General features: G+C 47.4%; 6 non-coding genes across 6 annotated transcripts; all 6 read left to right on the top strand.

The window, feature by feature from the left end:
- The first annotated feature begins 1163 nt into the window (after positions 1–1163).
- trnan-guu (transfer RNA asparagine (anticodon GUU)) lies at positions 1164–1237 on the top strand. The gene has a single exon. It is a non-coding gene; the product is annotated as a tRNA-Asn (tRNA).
- A 2469-nt stretch (positions 1238–3706) lies between these two features.
- On the top strand, positions 3707–3778 carry trnae-uuc (transfer RNA glutamic acid (anticodon UUC)). The gene has a single exon. It is a non-coding gene; the product is annotated as a tRNA-Glu (tRNA).
- Positions 3779–6221: 2443 nt separating this feature from the next.
- Positions 6222–6295, top strand: trnan-guu (transfer RNA asparagine (anticodon GUU)). Its single transcript has one exon. It is a non-coding gene; the product is annotated as a tRNA-Asn (tRNA).
- Positions 6296–8763: 2468 nt separating this feature from the next.
- On the top strand, positions 8764–8835 carry trnae-uuc (transfer RNA glutamic acid (anticodon UUC)). The gene has a single exon. It is a non-coding gene; the product is annotated as a tRNA-Glu (tRNA).
- Positions 8836–11280: 2445 nt separating this feature from the next.
- Positions 11281–11354, top strand: trnan-guu (transfer RNA asparagine (anticodon GUU)). The gene has a single exon. It is a non-coding gene; the product is annotated as a tRNA-Asn (tRNA).
- Positions 11355–16340: 4986 nt separating this feature from the next.
- Positions 16341–16414, top strand: trnan-guu (transfer RNA asparagine (anticodon GUU)). Its single transcript has one exon. It is a non-coding gene; the product is annotated as a tRNA-Asn (tRNA).
- The last annotated feature ends 2628 nt before the right edge of the window (positions 16415–19042 follow it).

The following is a 19042-nucleotide window of genomic DNA, read 5'->3' as shown; positions in this document are numbered from 1 at the left end:
CCGACCAACTATCCCAAAACAATCTAGTCCCACCTGACAGCGCACGGCCCCATATCCCTCCAAACCCTTCCTATTCATACACCTAACCAAATGCCTTTTAAATGTTGCAATCTTACTAGACTTCACCACTTCCTCTGGCAGTTCATTCAATAAACGTACAATCCTCTGCGTGAAAACGTTGCCCCTTAGATCTCTTTTGTATCTTTCCCCTCTAATGCTAAACCCATGCCCTCTCGTACTGGACTCCCCCACCCCAGGGAAAAAGACTTTGTCTATTTATCCTATCCATACCCCTCATGATTTTATACACGCAGAGTTACAACGTTTGGATAAGTACATGAATATGAAAGGTTCGAAGGTTTATGGGCAAACACTGGTAGGTGGGACGAGTTTAGTTTGAGAACATACTCAGCATGGACGAGTTGGATGAAGGATCTGTTCAGTGCTGTCATACTCTGTGACTGACCTGTACTGGTCTTAAAACCATTTTCTTACCTCCCCCCATAACAATCCACTTCTTTGTTGTTCAAAACTCAGATGAATTTACCCTTGAATATGTTCAATGACCCCACTTCTGAACTGAATTCCTCTTCGTAATATACCACTTGCCTCGCTCATTGCCTGCTGCATCTGCCCGACAACTGGCATTGACTGGAATGGAGGGACTCTGACACCCCTTTATACATCCACACATCATTCCTGATGAAGGGCTTGTGCCCGAAACGTTCACTGTCCTGCTCCTCAGATGCTGCCTGACCTGTTCTGCTTTTCCAGTGCCACATTTTTCGACTTTCACCTCTAGTCCTCACTTTCTCCACATTCCAATATATCACCATTTAAACAATGCACTGCTTTTTTTTTTAAACAGCCAAGGCGATAACTTCACATTGCGGCACTGCACTTGCCATGTGTTTGCCAATTGAGATACAGACCTGGACCAACTTCGGGAAGAGGCAAAACACTGAGTTCTGAACAAAAACGGTAGCACACTCAAAACGTCGGCTCTGTTTACCTTTCCACGGATGCAGCTCGACCCGTTGGCTTTCTGCAGTATTCGCCGTGTTTGAACTGATAGAAGACAATGGTAATTCTGGGCGGGAAGGTTAAATTGTTAATTGAATAGTAGCTTCCTCAACGAGACTGTGCGGGCGCTGGGCGGACCTGTCTCTGTGGCGCAATTGGTCAGCGCGTTCGGCTGTTAACCGGAAGGTTGGTGGTTCGAGACCACCCGGAGACGGGGCGTTTGCTGTTCACGCTCCTACTGCTTTCTTGGCTGCAAAGATGCGCGTTTTGAATGGTGTCAGGAAAATGTTTCCCAAACGGAAATCTTTTCCACTGAGGAAGCACAAAGGGGTTTCTGAATTGATTGAATTTCTAACGTAAAGGAATGCGGATGCTGACAGTCCGAGACAGAAAGCGAAACTGCTGGAGCAACTCAGTAGTTTTGGATATTCCTGGATGAGGTAAAAAAAAGTTCTGAAATGTCTCTGATTCTCTTTCTACAGATGCTGCCTGACCTGCTGAGTTGCTCCTGCAATTTCTGGTTTTGCTTTTAACTGAACGTCCATTTCATCTTTCGGGATGAAGCACCCAGAATCGCCATTTGCAGATATTTAACCCTTTCGAAAACTGTGAAGTGATTGGATTCAAACAAACTCTGCAATGATTTACTCTTTCTCAGCTCCACGGGCAGAGAGACCTGCGAAATGAAGCTGTCAGTGTGGTTCTGTATTGGTGGGCAGAGTGGTGAATGCGATGGACATGAAATCCATTGCGGGTTCCCCACGCAGGTGTGAACCCTGCCGACTACAGTTGAGAACTGTCGTCAGAAAGAAAGGGAGATTGTTTCACGGATTTTTAAAGATGCAAATCAGTGGAGGGGTTTAAATATTTCAATCACATTGGGACTGATCGGGAATCTGCAACCCACTGCCTGTCAGGGTGGAACAAGCAGATATCCCCAGAGCTGCTTTTGAGGATATGAGCCAAGTGTTTGGAAATGAGACTAGAACAGTGAGGGGCGTGAAGTCGTGGTCGAAATGAGGCAGGCACCTGAGGACAAAGGTGTTTTATTTGCCAGTGAAAGATACTGCTTCACAAAGTTGGGTCGATGGAAGGGAAGCAGTGATGGTGATTATCTTTGGCTGTTCACCTTGTGAATGTTCCCATTGCTGTGCATGTCCGTATAACGTCAGAACTCTGCAGCATGGCGGCGTCAGGTCCGCACAGTGCCAGGGGCGCAATGGATGACGCATGTGACTCCACCTACATGTTTGAAATGCAGCTCACAGCTTCTTCACACACCCCAATTAATCTTTCTCATTGTCCTGAAGCCGGCATACGGTTTGAATTCCTGATCTGCAGGAACGAGACTCTTTTGACTGTCTCGCGTCAGTAAGTGTCCCTGAGAACATCAGAGTCACGTCACAGCGCTGTCAGAGGAGGGGAAGCTGAAAGAGCCCCACACGCTGCTCACGGGCACATTTCACTTTCCCCAACTCACCGCCCCAACCACTGCGGCTCCTGGGAGTGGAAAGGGAAGAAACGCCAAAACCCAGTCTCAGCTTTGTAAATCTTCAGGAAATAAGAACACTGCTTATCCCTTCCGGTCTTCCATCCTGGCCTGACAGCGTTGATTTTAAATGGCTGTCCAGTTAGTGCCGATTCGTTTTGGCTGAAAAAATCTTCCTTATCTCATCCCAGCATTTCTTGCCACAGAGAACTGTGCGGCAGAGTTCATGTATTTCCTTGTATGGTATTTTGTAAATAACATTCGTTTGCGGGTTGTTTGTATAGGGTATTTAAGGTTCACTAGCCGTTGTTTAATGCTGAGAGGGTTGAGTTATCTGGAAATCATTTCACAGATGTCTTTAATGTAAAGTAATGTGGCTAGGGTTTCTGCAGACGTTGTGTCTGCTAGTGTCAGTTTGTTGATGTGAAATCGTCACACTGGGTTTATTGGGTAGGCAAAAGTGGGGACTGCAGATGCTGGAAACCAGAGTTTAGATCAGAGTGGTACTGGAAAGGCACAGCAGGTCAGACAGCTTCCGAGGAGCAGGAAAATCGACATTTCGGGCTTAAGCCCTTCATCAGGAATAGAGGCAGGACGCTTCCAGGGATGGCGAGATAAATTGGGGGGTGCTGGGCCGAAGGTAGCAAAGAGTACAATAGGTGAATGGGGGTGGGGATGGAGGTGACAGGTCAGAGAGGAGGGTGGAGCGAACAGTTGAGAAGGGAGATTGGCAGGTAGGACAGGTCATGAGGACAGCGCTGAGCTGGAAGATTGGAACTGAGGTAAGGTGGGGGGAGGGGAAATGAGGAAACTGGTGAAGTCCACATTGATGTCCTGGGGTTGAATTTATCCGAGGCGAAAGGTGGGCGTGCTTCCTTCAGGCATCGGGTGGGGAGTGAGCGGCGATGGAGGAGGCCCAGGACCTGCATGTTCTCGGCAGAGTGGGAGGGGGGTTGAAATGTTGGGCCGGAGGGTGATGGGGTTGATTGCTGCGGGTGTCGTGGAGATGTTCCCTCAAGCGCTGTGACTTGACACTGCGAGGAGTCTCCAGTCTCCCCAATGTAGAGGAGACCGCATCGGGAGCAATGGATACAAGCAATGACATTGGTGGAAGCCTTCTCACGATCGTGGCCCAGGTTCGATTTCCGGGCAGGGAAGCAATTTACATTAGAGCTGTGAGGTGGCACTGCTGTCTCCCTGGTGGTCTAGTGGTTAGGATTCGGCGCTTTCACCGCTGCGGCCCGGGTTCGATTCCCGGTCAGGGAAGTGTTTCTCTGTGAATCGTTTGCCTACCCATTCTCCTTAAATGCGCTGTATTGTTCCTTATTGGCCTTCGTCGTTACTGGCTACTGCAGTGTGTCGTGCCTCGTTGAAATAGTGTCCTGATTCAGCTTGTTTTTATGTGTAGGGATCATTGCTTCTGTAGCTAAGTACTTGATTCGTGTGTGTTGTTTTCCTGTCGACGCTGTTTTGAATTTACCATTGACTGCTCACTCTACTGTGACATCTAGGAATGGCACTTTGTTGTTGTTCTCCTCTTTTGTGAATTTTATGCCAGTAAGGATATTGTTGATGGTGTTGTAGGTTTCCTCTAATTTACTTCATTTTTTGATGACAAAAGTGTCATCACTGTGGCGGACACAAAGTTTGGTTTGGATCGTTGGAAGGGCTGTTGGTTTGAGACTGCATTATTGCTTCTGCTAGGAATCCTGATACTTGTGGTTTCATGGGTGTTTCGTTGATTTGTTTGAGGCTTGTTACTGAATATGAAGTGGGTGGTTAAGGCACAGTTCCACGAGCTGGATAGTGCTATCTTTGCTGATGAAGTTGGTGCTGTATTTGTGTCTTTGGTTCTTCGAGTAGTGTCTCCAGTTTTCTTTGGCCACGTTGATGTTCATGGATGTGAACAGGGCTGTTATGTCAAAGGACATCATTATTCCATCCTCTTCTAACTTAGTGTCTTTGGTGTTCAGGAATTCTTGGATGGAATAAATGGAGTGGCGTGAATCTTCGACTTGGTGTTCTAGTCTTCAGTGGAGGCCTTTGACTAGTCTGTATATTGGTATTCCAAGTAGTGAGACTATGGCCTGAGGGGGGCTCCTGGTTTGAAGAGGAGGAGAACAACAACAAAGTGCCATTCTTAGATGTCACAGTAGAGCGAACACTCAACAGTGAACTTCAAACTAGCGTCTACAGAAAAACAACACACGCAAACCAAGTGCTTAACCACAGAAGCAATCATCCCAACACCCACAAACGAAGCTGCATCAGGACATTATTTCAATGAGCCACTACACACTGCATATAGAGGATTATAAAATCATGAGGGATACGGATGAGGTGAACAGCAGGTGTCCTTTCCCTCAGCTGGGGTTTTCAGGATCAGGGAGCAAATATTTTGAGGTGAGTAGAGAAAGATTTTATAAAGACAGGACAAGGATCGTTTTTTAAGAGAGTGGCCTGAGTGCAGAATGAATGTCCAGAAGAAGTCATAGAGTCATAGAGATGTACAGCACAGAAACAGACTGTTTGGTCCAACTTGTCCATGCCGACCAACTATCCCAAAACAATCTAGTCCCACCTGACAGCGCACGGCCCCATATCCCTCCAAACCCTTCCTATTCATACACCTAACCAAATGCCTTTTAAATGTTGCAATCGTACTAGACTTCACCACTTCCTCTGGCAGTTCATTCAATAAACGTACAATCCTCTGCGTGAAAACGTTGCCCCTTAGATCTCTTTTGTATCTTTCCCCTCTAATGCTAAACCCATGCCCTCTCGTACTGGACTCCCCCACCCCAGGGAAAAAGACTTTGTCTATTTATCCTATCCATACCCCTCATGATTTTATACACGCAGAGTTACAACGTTTGGATAAGTACATGAATATGAAAGGTTCGAAGGTTTATGGGCAAACACTGGTAGGTGGGACGAGTTTAGTTTGAGAACATACTCAGCATGGACGAGTTGGATGAAGGGTCTGTTCAGTGCTGTCATACTCTGTGACTGACCTGTACTGGTCTTAAAACCATTTTCTTACCTCCCCCCATAACAATCCACTTCTTTGTTGTTCAAAACTCAGATGAATTTACCCTTGAATATGTTCAATGACCCCACTTCTGAACTGAATTCCTCTTCGTAATATACCACTTGCCTCGCTCATTGCCTGCTGCATCTGCCCGACAACTGGCATTGACTGGAATGGAGGGACTCTGACACCCCTTTATACATCCACACATCATTCCTGATGAAGGGCTTGTGCCCGAAACGTTCACTGTCCTGCTCCTCAGATGCTGCCTGACCTGTTCTGCTTTTCCAGTGCCACATTTTTCGACTTTCACCTCTAGTCCTCACTTTCTCCACATTCCAATATATCACCATTTAAACAATGCACTGCTTTTTTTTAAACAGCCAAGGCTATAACAACACATTGCGGCACTGCACTTGCCATGTGTTTGCCAATTGAGATACAGACCTGGACCAACTTCGGGAAGAGGCAAAACACTGAGTTCTGAACAAAAACGGTAGCACACTCAAAACGTCGGCTCTGTTTACCTTTCCACGGATGCAGCTCGACCCGTTGGCTTTCTGCAGTATTCGCCGTGTTTGAACTGATAGAAGACAATGGTAATTCTGGGCGGGAAGGTTAAATTGTTAATTGAATAGTAGCTTCCTCAACGAGACTGTGCGGGCGCTGGGCGGACCTGTCTCTGTGGCGCAATTGGTCAGCGCGTTCGGCTGTTAACCGGAAGGTTGGTGGTTCGAGACCACCCGGAGACGGGGCGTTTGCTGTTCACGCTCCTACTGCTTTCTTGGCTGCAAAGATGCGCGTTTTGAATGGTGTCAGGAAAATGTTTCCCAAACGGAAATCTTTTCCACTGAGGAAGCACAAAGGGGTTTCTGAATTGATTGAATTTCTAACGTAAAGGAATGCGGATGCTGACAGTCCGAGACAGAAAGCGAAACTGCTGGAGCAACTCAGTAGTTTTGGATGTTCCTGGATGAGGTAAAAAAAGTTCTGAAATGTCTCTGATTCTCTTTCTACAGATGCTGCCTGACCTGCTGAGTTGCTCCTGCAATTTCTGGTTTTGCTTTTAACTGAACGTCCATTTCATCTTTCGGGATGAAGCACCCAGAATCGCCATTTGCAGATATTTAACCCTTTCGAAAACTGTGAAGTGATTGGATTCAAACAAACTCTGCAATGATTTACTCTTTCTCAGCTCCACGGGCAGAGAGACCTGCGAAATGAAGCTGTCAGTGTGGTTCTGTATTGGTGGGCAGAGTGGTGAATGCGATGGACATGAAATCCATTGCGGGTTCCCCACGCAGGTGTGAACCCTGCCGACTACAGTTGAGAACTGTCGTCAGAAAGAAAGGGAGATTGTTTCACGGATTTTTAAAGATGCAAATCAGTGGAGGGGTTTAAATATTTCAATCACATTGGGACTGATCGGGAATCTGCAACCCACTGCCTGTCAGGGTGGAACAAGCAGATATCCCCAGAGCTGCTTTTGAGGATATGAGCCAAGTGTTTGGAAATGAGACTAGAACAGTGAGGGGCGTGAAGTCGTGGTCGAAATGAGGCAGGCACCTGAGGACAAAGGTGTTTTATTTGCCAGTGAAAGATACTGCTTCACAAAGGTGGGTCGATGGAAGGGAAGCAGTGATGGTGATTATCTTTGGCTGTTCACCTTGTGAATGTTCCCATTGCTGTGCATGTCCGTATAACGTCAGAACTCTGCAGCATGGCGGCGTCAGGTCCGCACAGTGCCAGGGGCGCAATGGATGACGCATGTGACTCCACCTACATGTTTGAAATGCAGCTCACAGCTTCTTCACACACCCCAATTAATCTTTCTCATTGTCCTGAAGCCGGCATACGGTTTGAATTCCTGATCTGCAGGAACGAGACTCTTTTCACTGTCTCGCGTCAGTAAGTGTCCCTGAGAACATCAGAGTCACGTCACAGCGCTGTCAGAGGAGGGGAAGCTGAAAGAGCCCCACACGCTGCTCACGGGCACATTTCACTTTCCCCAACTCACCGCCCCAACCACTGCGGCTCCTGGGAGTGGAAAGGGAAGAAACGCCAAAACCCAGTCTCAGCTTTGTAAATCTTCAGGAAATAAGAAAACTGATTATCCCTTCCGGTCTTCCATCCTGGCCTGACAGCGTTGATTTTAAATGGCTGTCCAGTTAGTGCCGATTCGTTTTGGCTGAAAAAATCTTCCTTATCTCATCCCAGCATTTCTTGCCACAGAGAACTGTGCGGCAGAGTTCATGTATTTCCTTGTATGGTATTTTGTAAATAACATTCGTTTGCGGGTTGTTTGTATAGGGTATTTAAGGTTCACTAGCCGTTGTTTAATGCTGAGAGGGTTGAGTTATCTGGAAATCATTTCACAGATGTCTTTAATGTAAAGTAATGTGGCTAGGGTTTCTGCAGACGTTGTGTCTGCTAGTGTCAGTTTGTTGATGTGAAATCGTCACACTGGGTTTATTGGGTAGGCAAAAGTGGGGACTGCAGATGCTGGAAACCAGAGTTTAGATCAGAGTGGTACTGGAAAGGCACAGCAGGTCAGACAGCTTCCGAGGAGCAGGAAAATCGACATTTCGGGCTTAAGCCCTTCATCAGGAATAGAGGCAGGACGCTTCCAGGGATGGCGAGATAAATTGGGGGGTGCTGGGCCGAAGGTAGCAAAGAGTACAATAGGTGAATGGGGGTGGGGATGGAGGTGACAGGTCAGAGAGGAGGGTGGAGCGAACAGTTGAGAAGGGAGATTGGCAGGTAGGACAGGTCATGAGGACAGCGCTGAGCTGGAAGGTTGGAACTGAGGTAAGGTGGGGGGAGGGGAAATGAGGAAACTGGTGAAGTCCACATTGATGTCCTGGGGTTGAATTTATCCGAGGCGAAAGGTGTGCGTGCTTCCTTCAGGCATCGGGTGGGGAGTGAGCGGCGATGGAGGAGGCCCAGGACCTGCATGTTCTCGGCAGAGTGGGAGGGGGGTTGAAATGTTGGGCCAGAGGGTGATGGGGTTGATTGCTGCGGGTGTCGTGGAGATGTTCCCTCAAGCGCTGTGACTTGACACTGCGAGGAGTCTCCAGTCTCCCCAATGTAGAGGAGACCGCATCGGGAGCAATGGATACAAGCAATGACATTGGTGGAAGCCTTCTCACGATCGTGGCCCAGGTTCGATTTCCGGGCAGGGAAGCAATTTACATTAGAGCTGTGAGGCGGCACTGCTGTCTCCCTGGTGGTCTAGTGGTTAGGATTCGGCGCTTTCACCGCTGCGGCCCGGGTTCGATTCCCGGTCAGGGAAGTGTTTCTCTGTGAATCGTTTGCCTACCCATTCTCCTTAAATGCGCTGTGCAGTTCCTTATTGGCCTTCGTCGTTACTGGCTACTGCAGTGTGTCGTGCCTCGTTGAAATAGTGTCCTGATTCAGCTTGTTTGTATGTGTCGGGATCATTGCTTCTGTAGCTAAGTCCTTGATTCGTGTGTGTTGTTTTCCTGTCGACGCTGTTTTGAATTTACCATTGACTGCTCGCTCTACTGTGACATCTAGAAATGGCACTTTGTTGTTGTTCTCCTCTTTTGTGAATTTTATGCCAGTAAGGATATTGTTGATGGTGTTGTAGGTTTCCTCTAATTTACTTCATTTTTTGATGACAAAAGTGTCATCACTGTGGCGGACACAAAGTTTGGTTTGGATCGTTGGAAGGGCTGTTGGTTTGAGACTGCATTATTGCTTCTGCTAGGAATCCTGATACTTGTGGTTTCATGGGTGTTTCGTTGATTTGTTTGAGGCTTGTTACTGAATATGAAGTGGGTGGTTAAGGCACAGTTCCACGAGCTGGATAGTGCTATCTTTGCTGATGAAGTTGGTGCTGTATTTGTGTCTTTGGTTCTTCGAGTAGTGTCTCCAGTTTTCTTTGGCCACGTTGATGTTAATGGATGTGAACAGGGCTGTTATGTCAAAGGACATCATTATTCCATCCTCTTCTAACTTAGTGTCTTTGGTGTTCAGGAATTCTTGGATGGAATAAATGGAGTGGCGTGAATCTTCGACTTGGTGTTCTAGTCTTCAGTGGAGGCCTTTGACTAGTCTGTATATTGGTGTTCCAAGTAGTGAGACTATGGCCTGAGGGGGGCTCCTGGTATGAAGAGGAGGAGAACAACAACAAAGTGCCATTCTTAGATGTCACAATAGAGCGAACACTCAACAGTGAACTTCAAACTAGCGTCTACAGAAAAACAACACACGCAAACCAAGTGCTTAACCACAGAAGCAATCATCCCAACACCCACAAACGAAGCTGCATCAGGACATTATTTCAATGAGCCACTACACACTGCATATAGAGGATTAGAAAATCATGAGGGATACGGATGAGGTGAACAGTAGGTGTCCTTTGCCTCAGCTGGGGTTTTCAGGATCAGGGAGCAAATATTTTGAGGTGAGTAGAGAAAGATTTTATAAAGACAGGACAAGGATCGTTTTTTAAGAGAGTGGCCTGAGTGCAGAATGAATGTCCAGAAGAAGTCATAGAGTCATAGAGATGTACAGCACAGAAACAGACTGTTTGGTCCAACTTGTCCATGCCGACCAACTATCCCAAAACAATCTAGTCCCACCTGACAGCGCACGGCCCCATATCCCTCCAAACCCTTCCTATTCATACACCTAACCAAATGCCTTTTAAATGTTGCAATCGTACTAGACTTCACCACTTCCTCTGGCAGTTCATTCAATAAACGTACAATCCTCTGCGTGAAAACGTTGCCCCTTAGATCTCTTTTGTATCTTTCCCCTCTAATGCTAAACCCATGCCCTCTCGTACTGGACTCCCCCACCCCAGGGAAAAAGACTTTGTCTATTTATCCTATCCATACCCCTCATGATTTTATACACGCAGAGTTACAACGTTTGGATAAGTACATGAATATGAAAGGTTCGAAGGTTTATGGGCAAACACTGGTAGGTGGGACGAGTTTAGTTTGAGAACATACTCAGCATGGACGAGTTGGATGAAGGGTCTGTTCAGTGCTGTCATACTCTGTGACTGACCTGTACTGGTCTTAAAACCATTTTCTTACCTCCCCCCATAACAATCCACTTCTTTGTTGTTCAAAACTCAGATGAATTTACCCTTGAATATGTTCAATGACCCCACTTCTGAACTGAATTCCTCTTCGTAATATACCACTTGCCTCACTCATTGCCTGCTGCATCTGCCCGACAACTGGCATTGACTGGAATGGAGGGACTCTGACACCCCTTTATACATCCACACATCATTCCTGATGAAGGGCTTGTGCCCGAAACGTTCACTGTCCTGCTCCTCAGATGCTGCCTGACCTGTTCTGCTTTTCCAGTGCCACATTTTTCGACTTTCACCTCTAGTCCTCACTTTCTCCACATTCCAAGATATCACCATTTAAACAATGCACTGCTTTTTTTTTTAAACAGCCAAGGCAAAAACTTCACATTGCGGCACTACACTTGCCATGTGTTTGCCAATTGAGATACAGACCTGGACCAACTTCGGGAAGAGGCAAAACACTGAGTTCTGAACAAAAACGGTAGCACACTCAAAACGTCGGCTCTGTTTACCTTTCCACGGATGCAGCTCGACCCGTTGGCTTTCTGCAGTATTCGCCGTGTTTGAACTGATAGAAGACAATGGTAATTCTGGGCGGGAAGGTTAAATTGTTAATTGAATAGTAGCTTCCTCAACGAGACTGTGCGGGCGCTGGGCGGACCTGTCTCTGTGGCGCAATTGGTCAGCGCGTTCGGCTGTTAACCGGAAGGTTGGTGGTTCGAGACCACCCGGAGACGGGGCGTTTGCTGTTCACGCTCCTACTGCCTTCTTGGCTGCAAAGATGCGCGTTTTTAATGGTGTCAGGAAAATGTTTCCCAAACGGAAATCTTTTCCACTGAGGAAGCACAAAGGGGTTTCTGAATTGATTGAATTTCTAACGTAAAGGAATGCGGATGCTGACAGTCCGAGACAGAAAGCGAAAATGCTGGAGCAACTCAGTAGTTTTGGATGTTCCTGGATGAGGTAAAAAAAAGTTCTGAAATGTCTCTGATTCTCTTTCTACAGATGCTGCCTGACCTGCTGAGTTGCTCCTGCAATTTCTGGTTTTGCTTTTAACTGAACGTCCATTTCATCTTTCGGGATGAAGCACCCAGAATCGCCATTTGCAGATATTTAACCCTTTCGAAAACTGTGAAGTGATTGGATTCAAACAAACTCTGCAATGATTTACTCTTTCTCAGCTCCACGGGCAGAGAGACCTGCGAAATGAAGCTGTCAGTGTGGTTCTGTATTGGTGGGCAGAGTGGTGAATGCGATGGACATGAAATCCATTGCGGGTTCCCCACGCAGGTGTGAACCCTGCCGACTACAGTTGAGAACTGTCGTCAGAAAGAAAGGGAGATTGTTTCACGGATTTTTAAAGATGCAAATCAGTGGAGGGGTTTAAATATTTCAATCACATTGGGACTGATCGGGAATCTGCAACCCACTGCCTGTCAGGGTGGAACAAGCAGATATCCCCAGAGCTGCTTTTGAGGATATGAGCCAAGTGTTTGGAAATGAGACTAGAACAGTGAGGGGCGTGAAGTCGTGGTCGAAATGAGGCAGGCACCTGAGGACAAAGGTGTTTTATTTGCCAGTGAAAGATACTGCTTCACAAAGGTGGGTCGATGGAAGGGAAGCAGTGATGGTGATTATCTTTGGCTGTTCACCTTGTGAATGTTCCCATTGCTGTGCATGTCCGTATAACGTCAGAACTCTGCAGCATGGCGGCGTCAGGTCCGCACAGTGCCAGGGGCGCAATGGATGACGCATGTGACTCCACCTACATGTTTGAAATGCAGCTCACAGCTTCTTCACACACCCCAATTAATCTTTCTCATTGTCCTGAAGCCGGCATACGGTTTGAATTCCTGATCTGCAGGAACGAGACTCTTTTCACTGTCTCGCGTCAGTAAGTGTCCCTGAGAACATCAGAGTCACGTCACAGCGCTGTCAGAGGAGGGGAAGCTGAAAGAGCCCCACACGCTGCTCACGGGCACATTTCACTTTCCCCAACTCACCGCCCCAACCACTGCGGCTCCTGGGAGTGGAAAGGGAAGAAACGCCAAAACCCAGTCTCAGCTTTGTAAATCTTCAGGAAATAAGAAAACTGATTATCCCTTCCGGTCTTCCATCCTGGCCTGACAGCGTTGATTTTAAATGGCTGTCCAGTTAGTGCCGATTCGTTTTGGCTGAAAAAATCTTCCTTATCTCATCCCAGCATTTCTTGCCACAGAGAACTGTGCGGCAGAGTTCATGTATTTCCTTGTATGGTATTTTGTAAATAACATTCGTTTGCGGGTTGTTTGTATAGGGTATTTAAGGTTCACTAGCCGTTGTTTAATGCTGAGAGGGTTGAGTTATCTGGAAATCATTTCACAGATGTCTTTAATGTAAAGTAATGTGGCTAGGGTTTCTGCAGACGTTGTGTCTGCTAGTGTCAGTTTGTTGATGTGAAATCGTCACACTGGGTTTATTGGGTAGGCAAAAGTGGGGACTGCAGATGCTGGAAACCAGAGTTTAGATCAGAGTGGTACTGGAAAGGCACAGCAGGTCAGACAGCTTCCGAGGAGCAGGAAAATCGACATTTCGGGCTTAAGCCCTTCATCAGGAATAGAGGCAGGACGCTTCCAGGGATGGCGAGATAAATTGGGGGGTGCTGGGCCGAAGGTAGCAAAGAGTACAATAGGTGAATGGAGGTGGGGATGGAGGTGACAGGTCAGAGAGGAGGGTGGAGCGAACAGTTGAGAAGGGAGATTGGCAGGTAGGACAGGTCATGAGGACAGCGCTGAGCTGGAAGGTTGGAACTGAGGTAAGGTGGGGGGAGGGGAAATGAGGAAACTGGTGAAGTCCACATTGATGTCCTGGGGTTGAATTTATCCGAGGCGAAAGGTGGGCGTGCTTCCTTCAGGCATCGGGTGGGGAGTGAGCGGCGATGGAGGAGGCCCAGGACCTGCATGTTCTCGGCAGAGTGGGAGGGGGGTTGAAATGTTGGGCCAGAGGGTGATGGGGTTGATTGCTGCGGGTGTCGTGGAGATGTTCCCTCAAGCGCTGTGACTTGACACTGCGAGGAGTCTCCAGTCTCCCCAATGTAGAGGAGACCGCATCGGGAGCAATGGATACAAGCAATGACATTGGTGGAAGCCTTCTCACGATCGTGGCCCAGGTTCGATTTCCGGGCAGGGAAGCAATTTACATTAGAGCTGTGAGGTGGCACTGCTGTCTCCCTGGTGGTCTAGTGGTTAGGATTCGGCGCTTTCGCCGCTGCGCCCCGGCTTCGATTCCCGGTCAGGGAAGTGTTTCTCTGTGAGTCGTTTGCCTACCCATTCTCCTTAAATGCGCTGTGCAGTTCCTTATTGGCCTTCGTCGTTGCTGGCTACTGCAGTGTGTCGTGCCTCGTTGAAATAGTGTCCTGATTCAGCTTGTTTGCATGTGTCGGGTTCATTGCTTCTGTAGCTAAGTACTTGATTCGTGTGCGTTGTTTTCCTGTCGACGCTGTTTTGAATTTACCATTGACTGCTCGCTCTACTGTGACATCTAGAAATGGCAATTTGTTGTTGTTCTCCTCTTTTGTGAATTTTATGCCAGTAAGGATATTGTTGATGGTGTTGTAGGTTTCCTCTAATTTACTTCATTTTTTGATGACAAAAGTGTCATCACTGTGGCGGACACAAAGTTTGGTTTGGATCGTTGGAAGGGCTGTTGGTTTGAGACTGCATTATTGCTTCTGCTAGGAATCCTGATACTTGTGGTTTCATGGGTGTTTCGTTGATTTGTTTGAGGCTTGTTACTGAATATGAAGTGGGTGGTTAAGGCACAGTTCCACGAGCTGGATAGTGCTATCTTTGCTGATGAAGTTGGTGCTGTATTTGTGTCTTTGGTTCTTCGAGTAGTGTCTCCAGTTTTCTTTGGCCACGTTGATGTTAATGGATGTGAACAGGGCTGTTATGTCAAAGGACATCATTATTCCATCCTCTTCTAACTTAGTGTCTTTGGTGTTCAGGAATTCTTGGATGGAATAAATGGAGTGGCGTGAATCTTCGACTTGGTGTTCTAGTCTTCAGTGGAGGCCTTTGACTAGTCTGTATATTGGTATTCCAAGTAGTGAGACTATGGCCTGAGGGGGGCTCCTGGTTTGAAGAGGAGGAGAACAACAACAAATTGCCATTCTTAGATGTCACAGTAGAGCGAACACTCAACAGTGAACTTCAAACTAGCGTCTTCAGAAAAACAACACACGCAAACCAAGTGCTTAACCACAGAAGCAATCATCCCAACACCCACAAACGAAGCTGCATCAGGACATTATTTCAATGAGCCACTACACACTGCACATAGAGGATTATAAAATCATGAGGGATACGGATGAGGTGAACAGCAGGTGTCCTTTCCCTCAGCTGGGGTTTTCAGGATCAGGGAGCAAATATTTTGAGGTGAGTAGAGAAAGATTTTATAAAGACAGGACAAGGATCGTTTTTTTAAGAGAGTGGCCTGAGTGCAGAATGAATGTCCAGAAGAAGTCATAGAGTCATAGAGATGTACAGCACAGAAACAGACTGTTTGGTCCAACTTGTCCATGCCGACCAACTATCCCAAAACAATCTAGTCCCACCTGACAGCGCACGGCCCCATATCCCTCCAAACCCTTCCTATTCATACACCTAACCAAATGCCTTTTAAATGTTGCAATCGTACTAGACTTCACCACTTCCTCTGGCAGTTCATTCAATAAACGTACAATCCTCTGGGTGAAAACGTTGCCCCTTAGATCTCTTTTGTATCTTTCCCCTCTAATGCTAAACCCATGTCCTCTCGTACTGGACTCCCCCACCCCAGGGAAAAAGACTTTGTCTATTTATCCTATCCATACCCCTCATGATTTTATACACGCAGAGTTACAACGTTTGGATAAGTACATGAATATGAAAGGTTCGAAGGTTTATGGGCAAACACTGGTCGGTGGGACGAGTTTAGTTTGAGAACATACTCAGCATGGACGAGTTGGATGAAGGGTCTGTTCAGTGCTGTCATACTCTGTGACTGACCTGTACTGGTCTTAAAACCATTTTCTTACCTCCCCCCATAACAATCCACTTCTTTGTTGTTCAAAACTCAGATGAATTTAGCCTTGAATATGTTCAATGACCCCACTTCTGAACTGAATTCCTCTTCGTAATATACCACTTGCCTCGCTCATTGCCTGCTGCATCTGCCCGACAACTGGCATTGACTGGAATGGAGGGACTCTGACACCCCTTTATACATCCACACATCATTCCTGATGAAGGGCTTGTGCCCGAAACGTTCACTGTCCTGCTCCTCAGATGCTGCCTGACCTGTTCTGCTTTTCCAGTGCCACATTTTTCGACTTTCACCTCTAGTCCTCACTTTCTCCACATTCCAATATATCACCATTTAAACAATGCACTGCTTTTTTTTTAAACAGCCAAGGCTATAACTACACATTGCGGCACTGCACTTGCCATGTGTTTGCCAATTGAGATACAGACCTGGACCAACTTCGGGAAGAGGCAAAACACTGAGTTCTGAACAAAAACGGTAGCACACTCAAAACGTCGGCTCTGTTTACCTTTCCACGGATGCAGCTCGACCCGTTGGCTTTCTGCAGTATTCGCCGTGTTTGAACTGATAGAAGACAATGGTAATTCTGGGCGGGAAGGTTAAATTATTAATTGAATAGTAGCTTCCTCAACGAGACTGTGCGGGCGTTGGGCGGACCTGTCTCTGTGGCGCAATTGGTCAGCGCGTTCGGCTGTTAACCGGAAGGTTGGTGGTTCGAGACCACCCGGAGACGGGGCGTTTGCTGTTCACGCTCCTACTGCTTTCTTGGCTGCAAAGATGCGCGTTTTTAATGGTGTCAGGAAAATGTTTCCCAAACGGAAATCTTTTCCACTGAGGAAGCACAAAGGGGTTTCTGAATTGATTGAATTTCTAACGTAAAGGAATGCGGATGCTGACAGTCCGAGACAGAAAGTTAAACTGCTGGAGCAACTCAGTAGTTTTGGATGTTCCTGGATGAGGTAAAAAAAAGTTCTGAAATGTCTCTGATTCTCTTTCTACAGATGCTGCCTGACCTGCTGAGTTGCTCCTGCAATTTCTGGTTTTGCTTTTAACTGAACGTCCATTTCATCTTTCGGGATGAAGCACCCAGAATCGCCATTTGCAGATATTTAACCCTTTCGAAAACTGAGAAGTGATTGGATTCAAACAAACTCTGCAATGATTTACTCTTTCTCAGCTCCACGGGCAGAGAGACCTGCGAAATGAAGCTGTCAGTGTGGTTCTGTATTGGTGGGCAGAGTGGTGAATGCGATGGACATGAAATCCATTGCGGGTTCCCCACGCAGGTGTGAACCCTGCCGACTACAGTTGAGAACTGTCGTCAGAAAGAAAGGGAGATTGTTTCACGGATTTTTCAAGATGCAAATCAGTGGAGGGGTTTAAATATTTCAATCACATTGGGACTGATCGGGAATCTGCAACCCACTGCCTGTCAGGGTGGAACAAGCAGATATCCCCAGAGCTGCTTTTGAGGATATGAGCCAAGTGTTTGGAAATGAGACTAGAACAGTGAAGGGCGTGAAGTCGTGGTCGAAATGAGGCAGGCACCTGAGGACAAAGGTGTTTTATTTGCCAGTGAAAGATACTGCTTCACAAAGTTGGGTCGATGGAAGGGAAGCAGTGATGGTAATTATCTTTGGCTGTTCACCTTGTGAATGTTCCCATTGCTGTGCATGTCCGTATAACGTCAGAACTCTGCAGCATGGCGGCGTCAGGTCCGCACAGTGCCAGGGGCGCAATGGATGACGCATGTGACTCCACCTACCTGTTTGAAATGCAGCTCACAGCTTCTTCACACACCCCAATTAATCTTTCTCATTGTCCTGAAGCCGGCATACGGTTTGAATTCCTGATCTGCAGGAACGAGACTCTTTTCACTGTCTCGCGTCAGTAAGTGTCCCTGAGAACATCAGAGTCACGTCACAGCGCTGTCAGAGGAGGGGAAGCTGAAAGAGCCCCACACGCTGCTCACGGGCACATTTCACTTTCCCCAACTCACCGCCCCAACCACTGCGGCTCCTGGGAGTGGAAAGGGAAGAAACGCCAAAACCCAGTCTCAGCTTTGTAAATCTTCAGGAAATAAGAAAACTGCTTATCCCTTCCGGTCTTCCATCCTGGCCTGACAGCGTTGATTTTAAATGGCTGTCCAGTTAGTGCCGATTCGTTTTGGCTGAAAAAATCTTCCTTATCTCATCCCAGCATTTCTTGCCACAGAGAACTGTGCGGCAGAGTTCATGTATTTCCTTGTATGGTATTTTGTAAATAACATTCGTTTGCGGGTTGTTTGTATAGGGTATTTAAGGTTCACTAGCCGTTGTTTAATGCTGAGAGGGTTGAGTTATCTGGAAATCATTTCACAGATGTCTTTAATGTAAAGTAATGTGGCTAGGGTTTCTGCAGACGTTGTGTCTGCTAGTGTCAGTTTGTTGATGTGAAATCGTCACACTGGGTTTATTGGGTAGGCAAAAGTGGGGACTGCAGATGCTGGAAACCAGAGTTTAGATCAGAGTGGTACTGGAAAGGCACAGCAGGTCAGACAGCTTCCGAGGAGCAGGAAAATCGACATTTCGGGCTTAAGCCCTTCATCAGGAATAGAGGCAGGACGCTTCCAGGGATGGCGAGATAAATTGGGGGGTGCTGGGCCGAAGGTAGCAAAGAGTACAATAGGTGAATGGAGGTGGGGATGGAGGTGACAGGTCAGAGAGGAGGGTGGAGCGAACAGTTGAGAAGGGAGATTGGCAGGTAGGACAGGTCATGAGGACAGCGCTGAGCTGGAAGGTTGGAACTGAGGTAAGGTGGGGGGAGGGGAAATGAGGAAACTGGTGAAGTCCACATTGATGTCCTGGGGTTGAATTTATCCGAGGCGAAAGGTGGGCGTGCTTCCTTCAGGCATCGGGTGGGGAGTGAGCGGCGATGGAGGAGGCCCAGGACCTGCATATTCTCGGCAGAGTGGGAGGGGGGTTGAAATGTTGGGCCAGAGGGTGATGGGGTTGATTGCTGCGGGTGTCGTGGAGATGTTCCCTCAAGCGCTGTGACTTGACACTGCGAGGAGTCTCCAGTCTCCCCAATGTAGAGGAGACCGCATCGGGAGCAATGGATACAAGCAATGACATTGGTGGAAGCCTTCTCACGATCGTGGCCCAGGTTCGATTTCCGGGCAGGGAAGCAATTTACATTAGAGCTGTGAGGTGGCACTGCTGTCTCCCTGGTGGTCTAGTCGTTAGGATTCGGCGCTTTCACCGCTACGGCCCGGGTTCGATTCCCGATCAGGGAAGTGTTTCTCTGTGAGTCGTTTGCCTACCCATTCTCCTTAAATGCGCTGTACAGTTCCTTATTGGCCTTCGTCGTTACTGGCTACTGC

This window comes from Chiloscyllium plagiosum, unplaced genomic scaffold (genome assembly GCF_037043375.1).
Source record: "Chiloscyllium plagiosum isolate Xiang-an unplaced genomic scaffold, Cpla_swu_hap1 HiC_scaffold_27, whole genome shotgun sequence".
Taxonomy (NCBI): Eukaryota; Metazoa; Chordata; class Chondrichthyes; order Orectolobiformes; family Hemiscylliidae; genus Chiloscyllium; species Chiloscyllium plagiosum.
Note: the sequence above shows the minus strand (reverse complement) of the source record. Positions and strands in the feature narration are given on the sequence as shown.